At 42.4% G+C, this 23,083-nt stretch overlaps 1 protein-coding gene and 1 non-coding gene across 2 annotated transcripts in view; one reads left to right on the top strand and one right to left on the bottom strand.

The window, feature by feature from the left end:
- OLFM3 (olfactomedin 3) overlaps nt 1–23,083 on the top strand; it is a 212,147-nt gene that overhangs the window by 131,205 nt on the left and 57,859 nt on the right. The window lies entirely within an intron of this gene.
- On the bottom strand, nt 154–291 carry LOC119927912. Its single transcript, XR_005450877.1, has one exon. It is a non-coding gene; the product is annotated as a small nucleolar RNA SNORA7 (small nucleolar RNA).

The raw sequence follows: 23,083 nt of genomic DNA, 5'->3' as shown, positions 1-23,083 counted from the left end.
CTTCCATCTGTAATCGTTCTGGTAGTGTATCCATAGAATTTTCTAGGTAAAAATACAGAAGCGGTTTACCATTGCTTCCTTCCACGCAGTAAACTTGAGTCTCTACCCTCAACTTTCTCCCATGCCGCTGCTGCCCAGCACAGGGGAGATTAGGCTTGTAGCAGATTGCCTTCCACTCACTAGCCACTGGCCAAGCTAGGAATGGAATGGGTATGCTTCTTCTTGACCCTCCCTCCCGTAGTTGAGACTGGTAGAGTACTGGAAACTCTCCAAGTACGACCCTGAGAGGAAGACACTGTACATGGGCAGAAAGTCTGTTCAGCCTAGAGGGGGAACAGCAATTCTGTTCAACAGCATATAAAACCTTGAGCGTCATCCCAGGGTCACGTCAACAGGCCATCCAGACCGATATTTGGTCTCCGACAGGCACCATAATGGGAAGCTTGGCGGCAGTTGCTTCCCCTACCGGTAATTTATTTTAAAGTCTGTCTCTCTCACTAGACCATAAAGTCCTTTAGGGCAGGAGTCCTGTCTACCTCCTCTGTTTTACTCAGTCAAGTGTTTAGTACAGTGCTCTGCACACAGTAGGTGCTCAGTTAAATCCTATAGATTGATCTCACAGCACTGGGTTGAAGCTGTATGGCCTGATGAAGAGTGATCTTACCTAACTGATGATGGCTATGCCCCAACTGTCTGTTTTTGTTCCTTCCAAGCCAATCTTCCACCTGTATCACTCTTGATTCTCCTGCCTCCTTCCCTTCTCTCAGGCTGTTCCTCAGGCTTGAAACTCCCTTCCTCACTTCACCAGACAGAATTATAATTATAATTCTATTTATTTTTATTAATGATGTGTTATATCTATAATTCTATTTATAATGATGCTACTGATGCCTGTTTACTTGGTTTTGATGTCTGTCTTCCCCCTTCTAGACTGTGAGTCTGTTGTGGTCAGGGATTGTCTCTGTTGTTGAATTGTACTTCCTAAGTGCTTAGTACAGTGCTCTGCACACAGTAAACACTCAATAAATACAATTGAACAAATGAATGAATAACCACAGTTCTCTCCCAGTTCAAATCCCTCCTAAAATCCACCCTCCCAGAACCCTGAGCCAGATCATCCCTCCAGCCAACTCTCACACATGTGAACTTAATATTAATATGTACATCCTCCTTGGTACTCAAGCATATTATCTGCTCAGTTCATTTATTTTGACCACTCTAGTGTGTAAAGCCTGGTTTAGTGGAAACAGCACGGGCTTGGGAGTCAAAGGTGATGGGTTCTAAACCCAGCTCTGCCACTTATCAACTGTGTGACTTTGGGCAAGTCACTTAACTTCACTGTGCCTCAGTTACCTCATCTGTAAAATGGGGATTAAGACTGTGAGCCTCGCATGGGACAAACTGATAACATTGTATCAACCCCAAAGCCCTACTGCGAGCTCACCTCCTCCAAGAGACCTTCCCAGACTGAGCCCCCTTTTTCCTCTCCTCCTCCCCATCCCCCCCACCCTACCTCCTTCCCCTCCCCACAGCACTTTATATATATTTGTACAGATTTATTACGCTTATTTATTTTACTTGTACATATTCACTATTCTATTTATTGTGTTAATGATGTGCACATAGCTTTAATTCTATTTGTTCTGATGATTTTGACACCTGTCTACATGTTTTGTTTTGTTGTCTGTCTCCCCCTTCTAGACTGTGAGCCCGTTGTTGGGTAGAGACCGTCTCTATATGTTACCAACTTGTACTTCCCAAGCGCTTAGTACAGTGCTCTGCACACAGTAAGTGCTCAATGAATATGACTGAATGAAAGAATGAACCCCAGCACTTGGAATAGTGCTTGGCACATAGTAAGCGCTTAACAAATACCATCATCATCATTTTAATGTTTCTCTCTTTAATATTTAAGCCCCAGTAGTAATGTTATTAATCGTCTTTATCATCATAAGTACTTTCTGTGTACCAAGCACTTTAAATGCTTGAGGAGATACAGGATAATCAAATGTACCCAGGAGTCTTGTCTAGTGATTTCATCTTAAGGAATAGTGTTATCCTCCAGTTACATTAAACTTCAAAGTGCTTGCTTGTTTTTCTTACTCATATCTCACGATTGAATAATGTAGAAGCTGTGTGGCTTAGTGGGTAGAGCAAGAGCTTGGAAGTCAGAGGTGATGGGTTCTAATTCTGCCTTCACCACTTGTCAGCCATGTGACTTTGGGCAAGTCACTTAACTTCTATGTGCCTCAGTTACCTCATCTGTAAAATGGGGATTAAGACTGTAAGTCCCATGTGGGACAATCTGATTACCTGTATCTCCCTCAGTGTTTAGAACAGTGCTTGGCACATAGTAAGCACTTAACACATGCCATAATCAGCATCATGTAACTGCATCTGTTAGAAAAAAGTAATTGACCCTTAATGAAGTAACTGAAATAACAGGCAAACTCTGAGAAAGGTGTTTTTTTTATGAAGCAGGTTCAATCATTTGAATATGATATGATCACTACATGTTACATCTTTAAAATATCTAAATTCAGTCAGTGGTATTTAATGATACCGTTGACCCCTGGCCCACGTCCTTCCTCTGGCCTGGAATGCTCTCCCTCCACACATCCGCCAAACTAGCTCTCTTCGTCCCTTTTAAAGCCCTACTGAGAGCTCACCTCCTCCAGGAGGCCTTCCCAGACTGATCCCCCTTTTCCTTTCCTCCTCCCCTCCCCATCACCCCCTCCCTCCCTCTGCCCTACCCCCTTCCCACAACACTTGTGTATATTTGTGCCTATTTATTACTCTATTCATTTTATTAATGAAATATATATAGCTAGAATTACATTTATTCTGATGGTCTTGACACCTGTCTACTTGTTTTGTTTTGTTGTCTGTCTCCCCCTTCTAGACTGTGAGCCCATCGTTGGGTAGGGACTGTCACTATATGTTGCCGATTTGTACTTCCCCAGTGCTTAGTACAGTGCTCTGCACACAGTAAGTGCTCAATAAATATGATTGATTTGAATGCATGAACATAGCTAAAGGTCACAATCAGGGTTAGCTGTCCTAACCAAGGGGTCTTCACAGAAACAAAGTGGCTGATAAATGGTTCAGAGCCAGGGATCTGTTGCTAGAGAAGGTGAGGTTGCAAACTCTCTTTAAGCCCACCTACTTTTCTGTTTGTACATGACATGTTATTCTTTTTGGACCTTCCTGTTGTAATTTTAGTTGGGGTCAGAGGGTAACCTTTTTTTGCCAGCAGGGTTTTCGTTTGATAGACTCAACAGACTGATTTCAACTGGCCCTCTAAAATGGTAATTTAACAGTTTCCACACTCCTTGTAGGTGACATTTTTCTTAGCTGTCCTTCTAAGATTCCTCTTAAGATCGTTTTTTTTTTTATAATTTCCCATTCTAAAATTTGTAAAATATTTTGGTTTGTGTTGGGGTTTCTGCTCCCCTAGCAAAAATATTAAGTTGCCTGGTTTTAGGCAGGGAACATGTCTGCTAATTCTGTTGTACTCTCCCAAGCACTTAGCACAGTGCTCTGCACATGGTAAATGCTCAATAAATAACATTGACTGTGGTCATGGTTGTATAGTTCACTAATACTTAGTCCAGTGCCTTAGATTTTCTGGTCTTTTAGAAAACACAAATTTATCCCTTTCAAAAATCTACTTCCACTTCCCTTCTTGATGAGATAGTCAGGCAACCAATGTAAGGATAATGGAAGCCTCCCACTATTACTACTCGCCCTGGTTCTAAACTTCCCCAATCTTATCTAAGATTTTCTGATCATTCTCCTCATCATGTTCGGAGGTTTCCATAGTGCATTCCTGCTACACTGTTTTGTGGAAGTTTGGCATGGCAGAGAGATTCTATTCCTCACCTCTCATCTGCTAAGAATTTTATGTTTCGTTTGTTGCCCCTCACACACAGGGCCAAAACTCCCGAGGCACTCTCTACTCTTTCCTACAGAGTGTATACCCTGAGAGTACTGTAGCCCATTAATTTTTCTTCCTTCCTCACCAAGTCTCAGAGATGCCAATTGTTCTAGGCTTCTAGCATTATAGACAAGTGATTACATTTTGGCATTGTTTTACCCATTTCCATGCCTGCCTACTTCCCCTTTGGATGGGCAGTCTAGCCTGCCTTCACTGCTTTCCTCAAATATCCTCATTTGGTCTCTTTCCTACCTCAACTCCCATCCCCAAAGGCTCCCTTGACCTCAAGCAGTGTTCCACCCCAGAATTTGTTCAGTCTGATCTTTTTGTTTTTCTGCCCTCACCAAGTTCTCTGGTCTTTCCTTTCTACAGTCAACATCTTAGGTCAATCTGAGAGTTTACTGCTCCTAAGCCAGTACTATCTGTCCCAAAAGGTTCCTATTGAAGCCACTCCATCTCCTCTGCACCCATACTTCATTCTATGCATTAAAACTGTGAGTCATTGCCTCCACTGTGGTCAGCCCTTTTCCTAGGGTTGAACATATTTATTACTCTATTTTACTTGTATATATCTATTCTATTTATTTTATTTTGTTAGTATGTTTGGTTTTGTTCTCTGTCTCCCGCTTTTAGACTGTGAGCCCACTGTTGGGTAGGGACTGTCTCTATATGTTGCCAATTTGTACTTCCCAAGCGCTTAGTACAGTGCTCTTCACATAGTAAGCGCTCAATAAATACGATTGATGATGATGATGATGATGAACAGCTTAAGTACATTGAAAACACTGAGTTGGCAGCCAGCATCAACAAATTCCTCTAAAACCTACTCTCTTAGCCTCCCAACTGTCCTATACCCCTTCCTGAACTTTGTCTGGAGGCTTTATTTCTCCCAATAGTAAGCATTATGAGAGTGGCTACCTCCTGATTTCAAAATTCACAGATGATATGTTTTACCTTTAAGGGAATCAGGCCACTTAGTTTTGAGAGAGAGTTCAGGCTCAGTAATGCCAGCCTGCACCCGAGTAACCCAACACACAACCAAAGATCCTCACTGGCAAAAATCAGTCAATGGTATTTATTGAGCACCTGCTTTCCTCTAGACTGTGAACTCATTATGGGCAGAAGGCGTATCTGCTAATGCTCTTGTATTGCACTCCCCCAAGCACTTAATACAATGCTCTGCACATAGTAAGCACTCAATATATTGCATTGATTTTGCAGGGCACTGTACTAATTACTTGGAAGAGTACCAGAAGCGGAGGTTAGGAGTGTTAAAATCTAGTGCTAAACACCATTACATAATTTGATTGGTTAAGCAGCAAACATTCTGGTCAGTGTTCAGGAAGTCAAAAGTCAATCATTTGTTGAGCACCTATTGTGAGAAGAGCATTATACTAAGCACTTTTTTAAAAAATGGTATTTGGTAAGCACTTACTCTGGTGTCAAACACTGTTCTAAGCACTGATGTAGGTACAAATAAATTAGATTGGATACAGCCTCTGTCTTGCTTGGGGCTCACAGTCCAAGTAGGAGGGAGAACAGGAGACTGGAGGCACAGAGAAGTTGTGACTTGCCCAAGATCACAGAGCTGGAATTAGAACCCAGGTTCTCTGACTCCCAGGGCTGTCCTTTTTCCACCAGACCATGCTGCTTCCTGTTGTTGGTCCAGTGCTCTGGGAATCAGGAGGTCTGAGTTCTAGTCCCGATTTTTCTGGCAGCTGTATAATGTGAGCAAAGACTGTACATGTACCTTGTACATGCCTGACTACTTGATGCATTTTGTGCCCCAGAAGGAACTTCACTGGCAGAGATGAGAAAGCAAAGTGGCACTGAGCAAGTAACTAGCATTATTATCAATTATTCTATGCAGGTTTTCAGTCCTGAAGTCGTAGGGCTGAAGCTCATCAGCACTGAACGCTTGGGCGAGCACAACAGATGCAAATCACACATTCCCTATTTTCAAATCAACCAATAGTATTTATTGAGTACCTACTCTGTGCCTGAGATAAGTACAATCAAGTTAGTAGACATGATAGCAGGCAAGACAAACACTCGGTTTACAACTAGTGAGAAGAAGGGAAGTGGACATGTAGGTGAGTGCATAAACGATAGGGTGTGTACTAAACTGCTTCAAGGTGTTTGTGAGCACATAGGTTAGTGCCTAACCCATGGTGTAGGTTGGTAGTTGTGACCATAAATGGGGAGTTTTGGAGAAGTTGGGATTTCAGAGGGACTTTGTAGATAGGGAGAAATGAGAGCTAACGTTTTTGAAGAGGGGAGGAAGAAGGCATGCAAACAAGGTATTGGGAAAAGGTTAATTTGAAAGGACAAAAAGTGTGAGCTAGAGGATGAGGGGATAAGGAAGGGTAAGGGAGCTAAATAAGTGTCTTAAAGCCAATGGCTACAAGTTTTGCTTAAAGTAGTGAAAAATGAATAATCATTAAATGTTTATGAGTGGGAAAATATGCACAGAACACTGTTAAAGTTAAAAGGGTGGAGTGTAAACTGGACAGAGGAAAAATGAGAAGCAGCATGGTACAGAGGATAGAGCATGGTCCTGGGAGTCAAAAGGTCATGGGTTCTAATCCCAGCCCCACCACTTGTCTGCTCTGTGACCTTGAGCAGATCATTTCACTTCTCTGTGCCTCAGTTACCTCATCTGTAAAATGGGGATTGAGACTGTGAGCCCCCCCACCTGTCTGCTCTGTGACCTTGAGCAGATCATTTCACTCTTCTGTGCCTCAGTTACCTCATCTGTAAAATGGGGATTGAGACTGTGAGCCCCACATTGTACAGGGAATGTGTCCAACCTGATTTACTTGTATTCATCCACCCCTGTGCTTAGTAGAGTGCCTGGCAAGTAGTAAGCACTTAAATACCACTATTATTCTTTGTGCCTCCATTACCTCATCTCTAAAATGGGGATTAAGACTGAGGTCCACATGGGATGTGAGCTGTGTCCAATCTGATTAACTTTATCAAGTTAGTACAGTGCCTGGCACATAGTTAAGTGTTTAATAAATACCATTTTTAAAAAAAATGTAGGCAGCATGACCACTGAGGAGACTGATACCATCAAAACAGGATATCACAAGTGCTTGGAGAGCAATTTGATTGATTGGAGAAATTCATCAATATCTTCAGGCTACTCCACAACAGGATAGTCAAGTGTGGCAGAGTTGAAGATTTTGTCTATGAACTTTTCCCATCACCAAAGGAGTAAAATGGGTTGCAAGGTAGGCCTGGTCCTGTCCAGCTGATTCTATGCAGACAAGCTTGAAGATGGCACATGGGATCCTAAAAACAAATCAATCAATAAATCAGTGGTATTTATTGAACACTTACTATGTGCAGAGCACTGTACTAAGCATTTAGTACATTACTATTAAGCAAATGTAAATATGCTTTGCAGAACTAAGTGCAACATAATGGGTTAAAGGAATATGACATTTAAGAATTGGTAAATTAAACTCTGGTCTTCTCTGCACTCACTGGACTTGGCTATATCCTGTAGTCATGAGCCAGACAGAAGAAAAAAGTATGAAGAAGGGAATGGAAAAGGGAGAGACAAAAATCACCTTACCTAATAATAATAATGATGGCATTTGTTAAGTGCTTACTAGGCGCAAGGCACTGGGGGATACAAAGGTGATCAGGCTGTGCCATGCAGGGCTCATAGTCTTAATCCCCATTTTACAGATGAGGTAACTGAGGCTCAGAGAAGTTAAGTGACTTGCCCAAGGTCACACAGCAGACATGTGGTGGAGCCAGGATTAGAACCCATGGCTCTGACTCCCAAGCCCGTGCACTTTCCACTGAGCTACGCTGCTTCTCTTACCTGAACTATATACAAATAGTCCGCTGTACTTAAAGATGTCACTGCCCATGGTATTTGGATATTATTAATGACTGTGGGATTTGTGAAGGGTTTACTATTTACCAAGTTTACCAAGCACTGTACTAAGCACTGTGGCAGTTGGAGAAGCTGCGTGGCTCAGTGGAAAGAGCACGGGCTTTGAAGTCAGAGGTCATGGGTTCAAAATCCCGGCTCTGCCAATTGTCAGCTGTGTGACTTTGGGCAAATCACTTCACTTCTCTGAGCCTCAATTACCTCATCTGTAAAATGGGGATTAAGACTGTGAGCACACCCTGGGACAACCTGATCACCTTGTAATCTCCCCAGCACTTAGAACAGTGCTTTGTACATTGTAAGCGCTCAATAAATGTCATTATTATTATTATTACAATATATATGCAGATCGGACCCAGTCCCTGTCCCACATGGGGCTCACAGTCTAAGTAAGATGGAAAACATTACATCATAGAGAAGTTCAATGACTTGCTATCACCAGTCATTAAGATCTGGGTTCCGAGAATTTACTTTCTCCCTCAATATGAGCTGGGGTTAAACAGGTCACGCCCAGCCGATAAGAATACAAAGAGCTTTTATTTAGCCACTCACATTTACACCACCCGAGAAGCAGGAATATGCACAGGAATAATAAGATTTCCAACACTCAGCAAGGTGACTTATTGGGCAAGTTGTTGGGTAGGGACTGTCTCTATATGTTGCTGACTTGTACTTCCCAAGCGCTTAGTACAGTGCTCTGCACACAGTATGGACTCAATAAATATGATTGAATGAATAATCAACTCATTCAATGGGGAGACACCAGGTTTTTTCAGCCACGGACCCCAGTGTTCATTCATAGTAGACATCAATGATCGGGTCCTCAAGGGACACATCAATAGGTCATACATGCTCCAGCCCAAGGGGGACCACAAATTCTCTTCTGGGAAAACAGCAGATATTATTCACATTCCCAGTGGATTCCCCACGTTAAATGCAGTACTGGGTTAAAATGAAAGGAATATGACATTTAAGAATGGATAAATTAAACTCTGGTTTTCTCTGCAGTCACTGGACTCTGCTATGATCTGTAGTCATGAGCCAGAAAGAAGAAGGAAGTGTGGGAAAGGGAGAGACAAGTCACCTGGCCTGAACTTTATACCAGCAGTCCATTGTACTTTATGTCATTGACAATGGTGCTCATGTATTATTAGTGACTTTCCACTCGGGGTGAATCGATGATGGTGCATTCATAGCCAGTCAGGGCAGGTGTGGCCAAATGCTAACTTTCTGGGGATTTTCCACTCACTTTCAAGCAATTCCAGCCAAAGGTCACTCCACTGGTCTGCTTGACCACACCTATGGTGACACATCATGTCCGGTTTCTGTTTCAAGTGCCCTCGCCCCCAGTCATACCAACCAGGATCTTCCTGGACCAGAGAAGCCTCAGTGACACGTAGTAGAGTCAAACCACACTACTGGCCACCAAGGTTACTGGGGAAAGTTTTTTACTTCATTTTTACCACCATGCAAGGAGTGACACATGCACCCACTCTCTCACTCTACCGAGGGTCCAATAGGGGCCTGCTGGTCAACGAAACCAGTTCTGCCAGTGCTTCTTCTTTCTGCTTCCAAGTGCTGCTACCTTCTGCTGCTCTCAGCATGCTTCTGCTCCAGGTGCTTCATGCTGCATGCTTCAGCGTGCTTTCTGTGTGACTTTACCTGATTCAAAGTGACCACCTTTTATCTGCCTTACATGTCACAGCCGTGACTCCACACGGCAGGCCTTTTACTGGGTAGAACAGGGAGAGAAAACCACACCTCCCTCCACCCTCCCCCAGCAATCACTTGCCTCAACTAGAGTCCATCAGTGCCTTCACGAGTTTCTTCCTTGTTGTTGTTCATGGGATAATAATAATAATAATAATAGTGATAATGGTATTTGTTAAGTGCTTACTATGTGCAAAGCACAGTTCTAAGCACTGGGGAGGTTACAAGGTGATCAGGTTGTCCCATGGGGGGCTTATAGGTTTAATCCCCATTTTACAGATGAGCTAACTGAATCCCAGAGAAGTTAAGTGACTTGCCCAAAGTCACACAGCTGACAGTTGGCGGAGCTGGGATTTGAACCCATGACCTCTGACTCCAAAGGCCGTGCTCTTTCCACTGAGCCACCCTGCTTCTCACTAACAGTCGCTGATAAGGCAGCTTGATGTGGGCTCACCATAGTTTCCTGGAGACTTTCCATTCATTATCAACAATTCCAGCCAAGGGTCGCTCCTGGTTCAAATGCCGACCATGCCCGGGGCTGTGATGTGCTTGTTTGGTTTTGTTCTCTGTCTCCCCCTTTTAGACTGTGAGCCCACTGCTGGGTAGGGACTGTCTCTATATGTTGCCAACTTGTACTTCCCAAGCGCTTAGTACAGTGCTCTGCACACAGTAAGTGCTCAATAAATACGATTGATGACGATGATGATGATGATGATGATTTCAAGCTAATGGCAGCTTTGGCTGACAAAATGGAGTCAGTCTGGTCAGGCCTGTCATGCTTGCCCAAATTCCTCCAATGAGCAAATGGAAGAGCTGGAATTAGAATCCAGGTCCTCAGATTCCCAGGCTTAAGCTCTTTCCACTAGCCCATGCTGCTTCTAGTATTAGTATTTACTGAGTGCTTACTGGTGTAATGGATAGAGCATGAGCCTGGGAGTCAAAAGGTCATGGGTTCGAATTTCAGCTCTGCCGCTTGTATGTTGTGTGACCTTAGACAAGTCACTTAACTTCTCTGTGCCTCAGTTGCCTCATCTGCAAAATGGGGATTGAGACTATGAGCCCCACTCTCTTCCTCCCTTCAAGGCCTCACTGAGAGCTCACCTTCTCCAGGAGGCCTTCCCAGACTGAGCCCCTTCCTTCCTCTCCCCCTCATCCCCCTCTCCATCCCCCCATCTTACCTCCTTCCCTTCCCCACAGCATCTGTATATATGTATATATGTTTGTACATATTTATTATTCTTTTTATTTATTTTACTTGTACATATCTATTCTATTTATTTTATTTTGTTAGTATGTTTGGTTTTGTTGTCTGTCTCCCCATTTTAGACTGTGAGCCCACTGCTGGGTAGGGACTGTCTCTATATGTTGCCAACTTGTACTTCCCAAGTGCTTAGTACAGTGCTCTGCACACAGTAAGAGCTCAATAAATACGATTGATTGATTGATTGACATGGACTGTGTCCAGCCCAATTTACTTGTATCCAACCCAGCACTTAGTACATCTTCTAGACTGTGAGCCTGTCGTTGGGTAGCAACCATCTCTATATGTTGCCAATTTGTACTTCCCAAGCGCTTAGTACAGTGCTCTTCACACAGTAAGCGCTCAATAAATACAATTGATTGAATGAATTGTCTAGCACAAAGTAAGTGCTTAACAAATACCACAATTATTATTACAATGTGCCTACTGAGGAGTAGTAGTAGTAGTAGTAGTAGTAGTAGTAGTAGTAGTAGTAGTGGTAGTAGTAGTGGTAGTAGTAATAGTATTCATTGTTTACAGTATGCAAAGTACTGTACACTGAGTAAGAGTAAACAGGAGGTAATTAGAGTAGTGAGTGCCTTCTAGAAACATAGCAGAAATAGACCACTCTAGACTGAAAACTTGTTATGGGCAGGTAACATGTCTTCCAACTCTGTTGCATTATATTCTCCCCAAACATAGTATACTTCTCTGCACATATCAAGTGCTCAATAAATACCATTGATTGAATCATTGAAATAGAAAACATGCCCTTCTTGCCCTCAAGGATTTTGCACTCAATCACCTTGCAGCCTCCTACCTCACCTCACTACTCTCCTACTACAACCCAGCCCACACACTTCACTCCTCTAATGCTAACCTCACTGTACCTCAGTCTTGCCTATCTCACCTCCGACCCTTTGCCCATGTCCTGCTTCTGGCCTGGAACGGCCTGCCTCCTCTAATCTGGCAAACAATTACTCTTTCCCCCCTTCAAAGCCTTATTGAAGGCACATCTCCAAGATATTTTCCCTGACTAAGCCCTCCTTTCCTCTTCTCCCATTCCTTTCTGTATTGCCCTGACTTGGTCCCTTTATAGAGAAGCAGCATGGCTCAGTGGAAAGAGCACGGGCTTTGGAGTCAGACATCATGGGTTCCAATCCCGGCTCCGCCACATGTCTGCTGTGTGACATTGGGCAAGTCACTTAACTTCTCTGAGCTACAGTTACCTCATCTGTAAAATGGGGATTAAGGCTGTGAGCCCCACGTCAGACATGCTGATCACCTTGTATCCCCCCCAGCGCTTAGAACAGTGCTTTGCACATAGTAAGCGCTTAACAAATGCCATCATTATTATTTATTCATCCTCCCTCCCAGCCCCACAGGACTTATGTGCATAGCAGTAATTTATTTATATCTACTAATGTCCATCTCCCCCTCTAGACTGTAAGCTTGTTGTGGGCAGGAAATGTGTCTGTTGTTATATTGTAGTCTCCAAAGCACTTAATACAGTGCTCTGCACACAGTAAGTGCTCAATAAATGTGAGCAAATAAATTGAATGAATGAATGAAGGCAGCATTTTACATGCTGCATATTACATTGCCAAGGCCCTGGTCTGATGAAGAAGTTCAGTGCTTTTTCAGGCTTATAAAGACAGTAGAGATCTTTATGTTACATTCTCCCTTGTTTCTGTATATGTCATGGTTGCAGTAGTGACCTTCCACCCTTCCATTAAGAAGTAGCAATTCTTCTGTTGTCTCTTCAGAAGAAGTTTGTTCAGGCTCTGGCTGGCAATGGCAAGCAGTGAAAATGCCCCAGTATTTCCCCAAATCAGATCTCTCTACTTTTTCCTGGAAGGGGATGAATAGGGAATCGTAGCTCACACTTGTCCTAGTATCTTATCCCATTTTTATAGAACAATTTTTCAACTTGCCTAGTTTAATGTGCATTTTATTTCTACCTCCCAAAGAATTGGAACCTCTTCCCAATTAAACATCACTAAAGGTTACTTTTCTATCTTATGTTAAACATGAAGTCAGGCTGGAAAACTTTCTTCCCAAAGTAAAAAAAAAAAAAAATACTAGAGAAAAGTCAAGGATTGACTCATGGCATAGGCGACTCTGGATTTGTAATTTTGGACTGTGCCACCCTCCTCTGAACCACCCTGCTATTTTAGGGAACAGTCTTGCTTCTATTTCTTTTAAATATTTCTTGCTTCTTTCTTTTCCCAGACTGAGCCCTCTCCTTCCTCTCCCCCTCGTCCCCCTCTCCATCCCCCCGCCTTACCTCCTCCCCTTCCCCACAGCACCTGTATATATGTTTGTACGTATTTATTTCTCTATTTATTTTACTTGTACATATCCTATTTATTTTATTTTGTTAATATGATTTGTTTTGTTTTCTGTCTTCCCCTTCTAGACTGTGAGCCCACTGTTGGGTAGGGACCGTCTCTATATGTTGCCAACTTGTACTTCCCAAGCGCTTAGTACAATGCTCTGCACACAGTAAGCGCTTAATAAATACGATTGATTGATTGATTAAGGTATTCAGTTGGGAAAAGAAGTTCGTATTGCTACCCTGCAGGACTAATCTGGCCTTGTATTCATTTACAGGCCACGTGAAGTGAATTTCTAGGTAGAGAATTGTATTTGGATTGTGTTTTGTCTTTTTCTTTTCAAGTTAGGTGCCATATTTTCTCAGCAAACACTGTTTTTGGTATAGCAGAATGGAAGAACTATGGCCTAGTGGAAAGAGAACAGGCTGGAAGTCAATAACCTGGAGTTCCAACCCCAGTTCTCCCACTTGCCTGCTATGTGACCTTGGGCAAGTCACTTAACTTCTCTGTACCTCAGTTTCCTCAACTGTAAAATGGAGATTCAATGCATGTTCTCCTTCCAAATTAGATTCTGAGCCCCATGAGCAGCAGGGACTGTTTCTGCTTTGATTATCTTGTACCTACCCCAATACCTCACACAGTGCTTGACACATAGAAAATACTTAACATATCATAAATTATTATTATAGTTCGTCACTCAATTTAAATAGTAGGAACAAAATAAAAAATAATAATCCGAATGGCAATATGTTGAAAGCATCCACAGCTGCATCGAGAACCTACGTTAAAAGTGTATTCCATTATAGTTCAACCTTAGTGACCTGGTCTTTCAGACACATATAGCCTAGTTATGAAGAGAAAGATGGAGTGTACCCTGCACATCCTGTGTTACAGGAGCAGAGCTTAGTTAGAATGGGACTTGGTAAAGCTCCGGCATAACCAGTGCTGGAGTCTGGCAAATTGTGGGGAGAATTCCATGATCATTACTACCAATTCCATTGTTTGTCCCAATTAAATACGATTGAATGAATGAATAGTTAGTACAGTGCTCTACACATGGTAGCTGCACAATAAATACTATTATTGATTGATAGCGTATGCAGGGGTGCAGCCATAACCCACTTGGCTTGGAAGGAATTAATCAATCAGTTGTATTTATTGAGATCTTAACTGCGTGCAGAGCTCTGCACTAAACACTTGGGAAAGAACGATAATAATAACATTAATAGTGATATTTGTTAAGCACTTACTATGCGTCAAGCCCTGTTCTAAGTGCTGGAGTAGATAAAAGCTAATCAGGTTGGACCCAGTCCCTGTCCCACATGGGGTTCACAGTCTTAGGCCCCATTTTACAGATGAGGTAACCAAGGTACAGAGAAGTGAAGTGACTTATCCAAGGTCACATAGTATAAAAATAGCAGAGCAGGATTAGAACCCATGTCCTTCTTACTCCCAGGTCCAGCCCTATCCACTACACCATCCTGCTTCCTTACAATATAAAAGAGTTAGCAGGCACATTCCTTGCCCACAAAGAGTTTACAGTCTAGTGAGGGAGATAGATTAATACAAATACATAAATTATGGATATGTACATAAGTGCTGAGGGGCTGAGTGGGGCGTTGAATAAAGGGAGAAATTAAGGGTGATGGAGAAGGGCGAAGGAGAAAAGGAAATGAGGGCGTACACAGGGCAGGCCACTTAGAGGAGATGAGCCTTCAATAAGGCTTTGAAGGTGGGGAGAGTAATTGTCTGTTAGATAAGAAGAGGAAGGGCTTTCCTTCCCCGAGGCAGGATATGAGTAAGAGCTCCTTGGTGAGATAGAAGAGATCATGGCACAGTGAGTAGGTTGGCATTAGAGAAATGCATTGTGTGGGCTGGGTTCTAATAGGAGAGCAGCAAGGTGAGGCAGGTGGAGGCAAGGTGACTGACTGATTTATAGCCAATTGTAAGGAGTTTCTGTTTGATGCGGAGGTGCATGGGCAACCACTGGAGTTTCATACGGAGTGGGGAAACATGGACTGAATGTTTTTGTAGAAAAATGATCCAGGCAGCAGAGTGAAGTATGGACTGGGTGGGAGAAGATAGGAGGCAGGAAGATTAGCAAGGAGACTGATACGCTAATCAAGGTGGGATAGAATAAATTCTTGAATTAATGTGGTAGTTTGGATGGAGAGGAAAGTTTGGATTTTAGAGATGTTCTGTAGGTTGACAATAAATGCTCCAGCACTCATTTCCCATAAAGAACATTTGCTGCTGCTCCTCAGTCCCCACCCTCACCTCAATCCAGTGGTGATAGGAAGGAGCCGGCACTGAAGCAGTGTAAGAGAGTGCGAGAGGCTCAGTGCTCCAGAAATATTCGCTGTAGTAATAGAAGGAATAAAATGCACGTGCAGTAACTCCAATACAGCCTCGCAAAGCTGAAGATGCAATGCTGCCTAGAAAAAATCATAGGCCTGGGAGTCGGGGGACTTGGTTTGAGAAGCAGCATGACGTAGTGGATAGAGTATAGGCCTGGGACTCCGAAGGTCATGGGTTCTAATCCTGGCTCTGCCATTTGTTTGCTGTTTGACCATGGGCAAGTCACTTCACTTCTTTGTGGGGATTGTGACTTGAGCTCTATATGGGACAGGGACTGTGTCCAACTCGATTTGCTTATATCCACCCCCATGCTTAGTACAGTGCTTGGCACATAGTAGGCTCTTAACAAATACCACAATTATTATTATTATTATTATTATACCTGGTTTGTCATTTGCCTGCTGTCTTACCTAGGGCAAGTCATCTAACTTCTCAGTTTCCTTATCTGTAGAATCGGGATTCAATACCATTTTTCAATCCCCCTTAGTCTGTGAGCCCAACATGGGATAGGGACTGTGTCCAACCTGGTTAACTTGTAACCATAACAGAGGTTAGTACAGTACTTGGCACACAGTAGGAATTTGACAGACACTGTTATTATTACTGCAAAATCAAAATCCACAAAGATATTCAGAATTTTCAGCTGTTTATAGAAATCCGTTAGAAGCAGGATGAAAACGAAATCTTCTGCACCCTTTGATATTTTCCTGGAAGGACAGGGGGAAGGGTAACTTACCATTACCTATGTTTCTAGCCCATCATTCATCATACATTATTGAAGTGAGATTACTTTTGCCAACTAATTTATGGCAACTTTTCAAAACAGGGCTTATCTGAAGGTTCAATTTTGGTTTTCTACAAAACTACTAAATCAGTCTTTTCTTTCTGAATACCAAGAACACTCACTATTTTCTTTGTAATTTTTTTTCCTTCAAAACAATCTTTTCTATAATGCCTTAGGATAATTGAGAAGCAATGTGGCTCAGTGGAAGGAGCACAGGCTGGGGAATCAGAGGTCATGGGTTCCAATCCCAGCTCTGCCACTTGTTAGCTGTGTGACTTTGGTCAAATCACTTAGCTTCTCTGGACCTCAGTTACCTCATCTGTAAAATAGGGATTAAGACTGTGAGCCCCACATGGAACAACCTGATTGCCTTGTATCTACCCTAGTGCTTAGAACAGTGCTTGGCACATAGTAAGTGATTAACAAATACCATCATTATTATAATCATCCAAACATGGAACTTAAAAAATTGAAAAAGAGAACAAAAATAACTGTCATTTAGATCTTAACCAAAAATCAAATATTGCAGTCCTTTTTTTAATGTTCTTCCTCCTGATTTGTACACTGTCAGCATTCCAAGTCAACTAATATGTAGTACCAACCCCCTGCAAAACAGTTCCACAATGCAAAACTAACCTCAACAATGTCAGGCCCGCGAGTGATACTGGAATGCTGATTTCTGCACCAGATATATGATATGCAGCACTTGTGCTATAAATTTGAGGTGGCAGGGACTGTTCTATCATTTGTATTGTTCAGTTCCCAATGTATTAAGGGTCTCAATAAATGTAGAATTGAAAAACAATAGCAGGAAGACATTATCAGAGAGAAAGATGTTCAACCCTCTCCCCATCTTTATTAATAATAATAATAATAATAATGGCATTTGTGAAGTGCTTACTATGTGCAAAGCACTGTTCTAAGTGCTGGGGGGATACAAGGTGATGAGGTTGTCCCACGAGGGGCTCACAATCCTAATCCCCATTTTACAGATGAAGTAACTGAGGCCCAGAGAAATTAAGTGACTTGCCCAAAGTAACACAGTTGACAATTGGCAGAGCCGGGATTTGAACCCATGACCTCTGATTCCAAAGCCCAGGCTCTTTCCACTGAGCCACGCTACTTCTCTTTATGACATATCCCAATGTTTAAAAACTAAACTGTTAGAAAAATCTTCCTTTACATGTAAAATTTTCAAATGTTTCAAGATAAAAATCATTTCTTTTTTCTGCAGTGGGGCATAATGGAAAGAAAATAAGACTAGGAATCAGGATCCTGGGTTCTAATCTCAGCTCTGTCACTTGTCTGCTGCATGACCTTGGGCACATCACTTTATTTAATCTGGGTCTCCATTTCCCTATTTGTTAAATGAGGATGAAATATATGTTCTTCTTTTCCCCTTAGACGATGAGTCCCATGGCCTAGTGGAAAGAGCATGGGACTTGGGAGTCAGAGGTCGTGGGTTCTAATCACAACTCTGCCATTTGTCAGCTGTGTGACTTTGGGCAAGTCACTTCACTTCTCTGTGACTCAGTTACTACATCTGTAAAATAGGGATTAAGACTGGATGCCCCATGTGGGTCAGCCTGATAGCCTTGTATCTATCCCAGCACTTAGAACAGTGCTTGGCACATAGTAAATGCTTAACAAATGTCATTATTATTATTATTATTATTACTATTATGTTGGGCAGGGATTGGCACATACAACATAAGCATGGAAGTCAGAAGGACCTGGATTCTAATCCTGGCTCTCCCACAGGTCTGCTGTGTGACCTTGGGCAAGTCATTTAAATTCTCTTTGTCTCAGTTACCTGGTCTGTAAAATAGGAAGGAATTAAGACATTGAGCTCCATGTGGGACAGTGACTGTGTCCAATTTGATTACCTTGTATCTACCCCATCGCTTTGAACGGTGTCCGGCATTTAAAAAAATGCCATAGAAACTATTATGATTATCATTGTTATTATCATTTTCATTGTTATTGCCTCCATGTAGATGGATTTGAACCCATGACCTCTGATTCCAAAGCCCATGCTCTTTCCACTGAGCCACACTGCTTCTCTATATGTATATATGTTTGTACATGTTTATTACTCTATTTATTTTACTTGTACATATATATTCTATTTATTTTATTTTGTTAAAATGTTTTGTTTTGTTGTCTGTCTCCCCCTTCTAGACTGTGAGCCTGCTGTTGGGTAGGGACTGTCTCTATGTATTGCCAACCTGTACTTCCCAAGTGCTTAGTACAGTGTTCTGCACACAGTAAGCGCTCAATAAATACGATTGAATGAATGAATGTAGAGATTCAAGAGTTAAACTCAGTCACTCAGTGGTATTTAGTGAGTGTTTACTCTGTGTAGCAGTTGTGAAAGCACTTGTGAAAGTGCAATAGTAATAACGGTGGTATTTGTTAAGCACTTACTGTATGCTAAGCACTGTGTTAAGCGCTGGGGTTGGGTACAAGTAAATCAAGTTGGACACAATCTCTGTCCCACATGGGGCTCACAGTCTCAATCCCTATTCTACAGGTGAGGTAATTTAGGCCCAGAGAAGTGTAGTGACCTGCCTAAGGTCACACAGCCGAGATGTGGCAGAGCTGGAATTAGAATCCATGACCTTCTCACTCCCAGGACCATGCACTATGTACTATGCCATTCTGCTTCTCTAAAATAGAATATCGCCGGCAGACATGATCCCTGCTCATGTGGAATTTACAGTCTATATGGGGAGTCTGACAGTAAAATGAATTACAGATAGGGGAGGTAACAGAGTATATGGATATTTGCCTAAAGGATATACAAATTGGGATGAGGTGTTTATAAAAGCTCTTAGGGGGTACTCAAGTGCATAAATTATGCAAAAGGAATAGGAAATAGGGAAGATAAGGAAGTTGCCTAGAGAAGCAGCCTGGCTTAGTGGAAAGAGCACGGGCTTGGGAGTCAGAGGTCATGGGTTCTAATCCCAGCTCCACCGCTTGTCAGCTGTGTGACCTTGGGCAAGTCACTAAACTTCTCTTTACCTCAGTTACCTCATCTGTAAAATGGGCATGAAGACTGTGAACCCTATGTGGGATAACCTGGTTACCTTGTATCTATTTTAGTGCTTAGAACAGTGCTTGGCACATAGTAAGCGCTTAACAAATACCAACATTATCATTATTATTATTATTTTAGTAAGACTTTGAAGATGGGGAGAGAGGTGGTCTGCTTGTTGTGAAGACAGAGGGAGTTCCAGGCAGAAGGGAGGTTATGATCAAGGGGCTGGTGGCAAAGAAGAAGAGATGTAGGCACAATGAGGAAATTTGCGTTAGAAGAGTGAAATGTGTGGTTTGGGCTGCAGTGGGAGAGGCACAGTTAGGTAAAGCGGGAAGGGCTGATCAAGTGTCCTAAATCCAAAGAAAAGTAGTTTCTGCTTGAGCAGAGCTGGATGAGCAACCATTGGAGGCTTTTGAGTGGTGGGGAAATGTGTGCAGAATTTTTTTTAAGAAAAATAATATGAACAGTAGAGTGAAGTTTGAACTGGAGAAAGAAGCGAGTCTGGAAGCAGGGAGGTCAGTGAGGAGGCTGATGTAGTAGCCAAGGCAGGATACGACAAGTTCTTGGATCAGCATGGTAGTTTCATTGAAAGATAAGGTCAAATTCAAGAAATTTTATGGAGGTAGAACTGAAAGGATGGCGTAGTGGATAGAGCATAGGCCCGGGAGTCAGAAGGTCATGGGTTCTAATCCCGCTCTGCCACTTGTCTGCTGTGTGACCTTGGACAAGTCACTTAACTTCTCTGTGCCTCAGTTAACTCATCTGTAAAATAGGGATCAAAACTGTGAGTCCCACATGGGACAACCTTATGACCTTGTATCTACCCCAGTGCTTACAACAGTGCTTGGCACATAGTAAGTGCTTAATAAATGCCATTAAAAAAAAAAGGATGTAATGACTGACTGAATATGCAGGTGGAATGAGAGCTATGAATTCCATCTACCCCAGCACTTACAACAGTACTTGGCACATAGTAAGCGCTTAATAAATACCATTTTAAAAAAGGATGTAGTGACTGACTGAATATGCAGGTGAAATGAGAGCAATGAATTCAGCATAACACCTAAATTACTGGCGCATGAGACAGAAAGGAAGGTGGTGTTGACAACAGTGATTGGAAATTGCAGGGAGGGAGATGGTTTGAATGAGAATATGTGGAGTTTTGTTTAAGATGTTAAACTTGCCTACAGGAGGAAGTGTAAGCTTTCTGTAAATTTACACAGCAAGTTATAGGCAGGGAACGTGTCTACCAACTCTGTTATGTTGTACTCTCCCAGGAGCTTAGTAAGTGCTCTGCACACAGTAAATGTTCAATAAATATGACTGATGGATTAAATGAATCACAATACTGCAGAGAAGGAGAGAGGTCAGGTCTGAATAGGTAGATTTGGAACGATCTGCAAACATATGGTAGTTGAAGCCATTGGAGCAAATCAGCTCTCCAAAGGAGTGGGTATAGGTGGAGAATAGAAGCAGGCCCCCTCAAACCCTCCATAGTTTGGGGATGGAAAGCAGAAGTGGAGCCAGTGAAAGAGACTGAAGGAGCAGCCAGAGAGATAGGAGGAGAACCAGGAGAGGACAGTGTGAATGAAACTAAGGTTGGATAGTGTCAAAGGCATTGGACTGGAGAGACAAGAGGCATAAAAGTCACTGAGTTGGCTGATTCAGTAGAAAGGATATTACAATCGCTTGGACCAGTGTGGTGGCAGTTTGGATGGAGATCAAGGAGCTGATTCTGGAGATGTGAAAATAGAACTGAAGTGATTTGGGGACTGCCTCAATCTGTGGGTTGAAGGTGAGAGATGGGTCAAATTAATACCAAGGTCATATGCTTCTGAAACAGGGAGAATGGTGGTGTTGTCAGTAGTGACAATAGTCAAGGGGAGGAGATGGTTTGTGTGGGAAGAGGAGGATTTCAGTTATTCTATGTCATTGATCACCCTGTTTTCCCTCCTACTCCTCCTGTTCCTCAACATTATCAAGAGCATTTATTGAACAACTGTCATGTGCAGAGCTCTGGCATATGGGATTACACAATAGAATTAAAAGGCAGAATCTTCCAAGTATTTTACAGCCCCGAGGGGAAAGCAAGAACACCCAACTTGCCTTATAACTTATAGGTAAGAGAGAAAGCAGCGTAGCTCATTAGAAGAGCCCAGGCTTTGAAGTCAGACGTCATGGGTTCAAATCCTGCCTCCCCCAACTGTCAGCTGTGTGACTTTGGGCAAGTCATTTAACTTCTCTGTGCCTCAGTTACCTCATCTGTAAAATGGGGATTAAAACTTTGAGCCCCCCCTGGGATGACCTGATCACCTTGTAACCTCCCAAGCACTTAGAACATTGCTTTGCACATAGTAAGCACTTAACAAATGCCATTATTATTATTAGTATTATTATTATTATTAAAATAGATAGAGATGATTAAATCTAAAAGCAATTGGAAAGTAAAAAGCATATACTAAGTAATAATGGCATTATGTATAACGTCCTTAGCACTAAGCTAGGTACAGCGGTAGATTCAAGATTATAAAGTCAGACAATAATAATAAAAATAAAAATAATAATAATAATAATGGCATTTATTAAGCACTTACTATGTGCAATGCACTGTTCTAAGCACTGGGGAGGTTACAAGGTGATCAGGTTGCCCCACTGGGGGGGCTCACAGTCTTAATCCCCATTTTACAGGTGAGGTAAGTGAGGCATAGAGAAGTTAAGTGACTTGCCCAAAGTCATACAGCTGACAATTGGCAGAGCCAGGATTTGAACCCATGACCTCTGACTCTAAAGCCCATGCTCTTTCCACTAAGCCATGCCGCATTGTCCCTATCCCACGTTGGGCTTGTAGTCTGAGGGAGAGCAAGTATTTCATCCCTATTTTGGAGGTGAGGAAACTGAGTCAGAGAGACGTTAAGTGACTTGCCCAAGGTCAAAACTGAGATTAGAACCCAAGACTTCTGGTTTAAGTAAAAAGGTGGCTGATGAATAAGAAAGTGGGGACTTTTAGGCAGGGAATGCCTCTTGATGGAGGTGCCTTTTTATGATGGGTTTGAAGGTGGAAAGGAACATTGTTTTATGGATTTGATATGGAAAGGAAATTCCATGCAGGGGATGCTTGTGAGTAATGGGTGGGAGACATGAGAGTTGTAAATGAGATAGGTACAAGATTAGTTTGGGAGGACTAAAGGCCATGAACTGGGTTATTGTGGGAGAAGGGAGAAAACAGGTAAGAGAAACAAAGCTGATGGGGAGCCTTCAAGCCAAAGGTTAAAAGTTTAGATATTATTAGACAAGAAATGGGTCACATTGGAGATTTGTCAGGAGGTGAGTGATAATGTTCCAAAACAGCATTTAAAAAGAATCATATATGTGCTGTTAAAGGAGGGGGAATGAAGAATGCAGTGGCTTGGAGGCTGTTGCAGTAGCCTAATCCAGGTCTAACAATGGCCTAAACCAGACAGGGTAATGAGAAAGAGGCCGTTCTTTGAACAATATACAGTAAATCGGCAGGATTTAGCAACAGACAGAATGTGATTAATGACAGAAGAAAGGGAAAGATAGTGCCTTGTTGGCAAGGGACTGGGGCTGTTAATAGTGATGGGAAAGTTGGGAGGAGGAAAAGATTTAAGAGGAGAGGTGAAGCAATCTCTTTTAACATATTGAGGTTAGGATGCTAGTTACCATCCAGATGGAGGTCTCATGGCATTATGAAAACAGATGAGAAAGCAAAGCGAGAGAGTAACTGGGGCTAGAGATGTAGAGCTGAGT

This window comes from Tachyglossus aculeatus, chromosome 4 (assembly GCF_015852505.1).
Source record: "Tachyglossus aculeatus isolate mTacAcu1 chromosome 4, mTacAcu1.pri, whole genome shotgun sequence".
NCBI classification, from domain to species: domain Eukaryota; kingdom Metazoa; phylum Chordata; class Mammalia; order Monotremata; family Tachyglossidae; genus Tachyglossus; species Tachyglossus aculeatus.
Note: the sequence above shows the minus strand (reverse complement) of the source record. Positions and strands in the feature narration are given on the sequence as shown.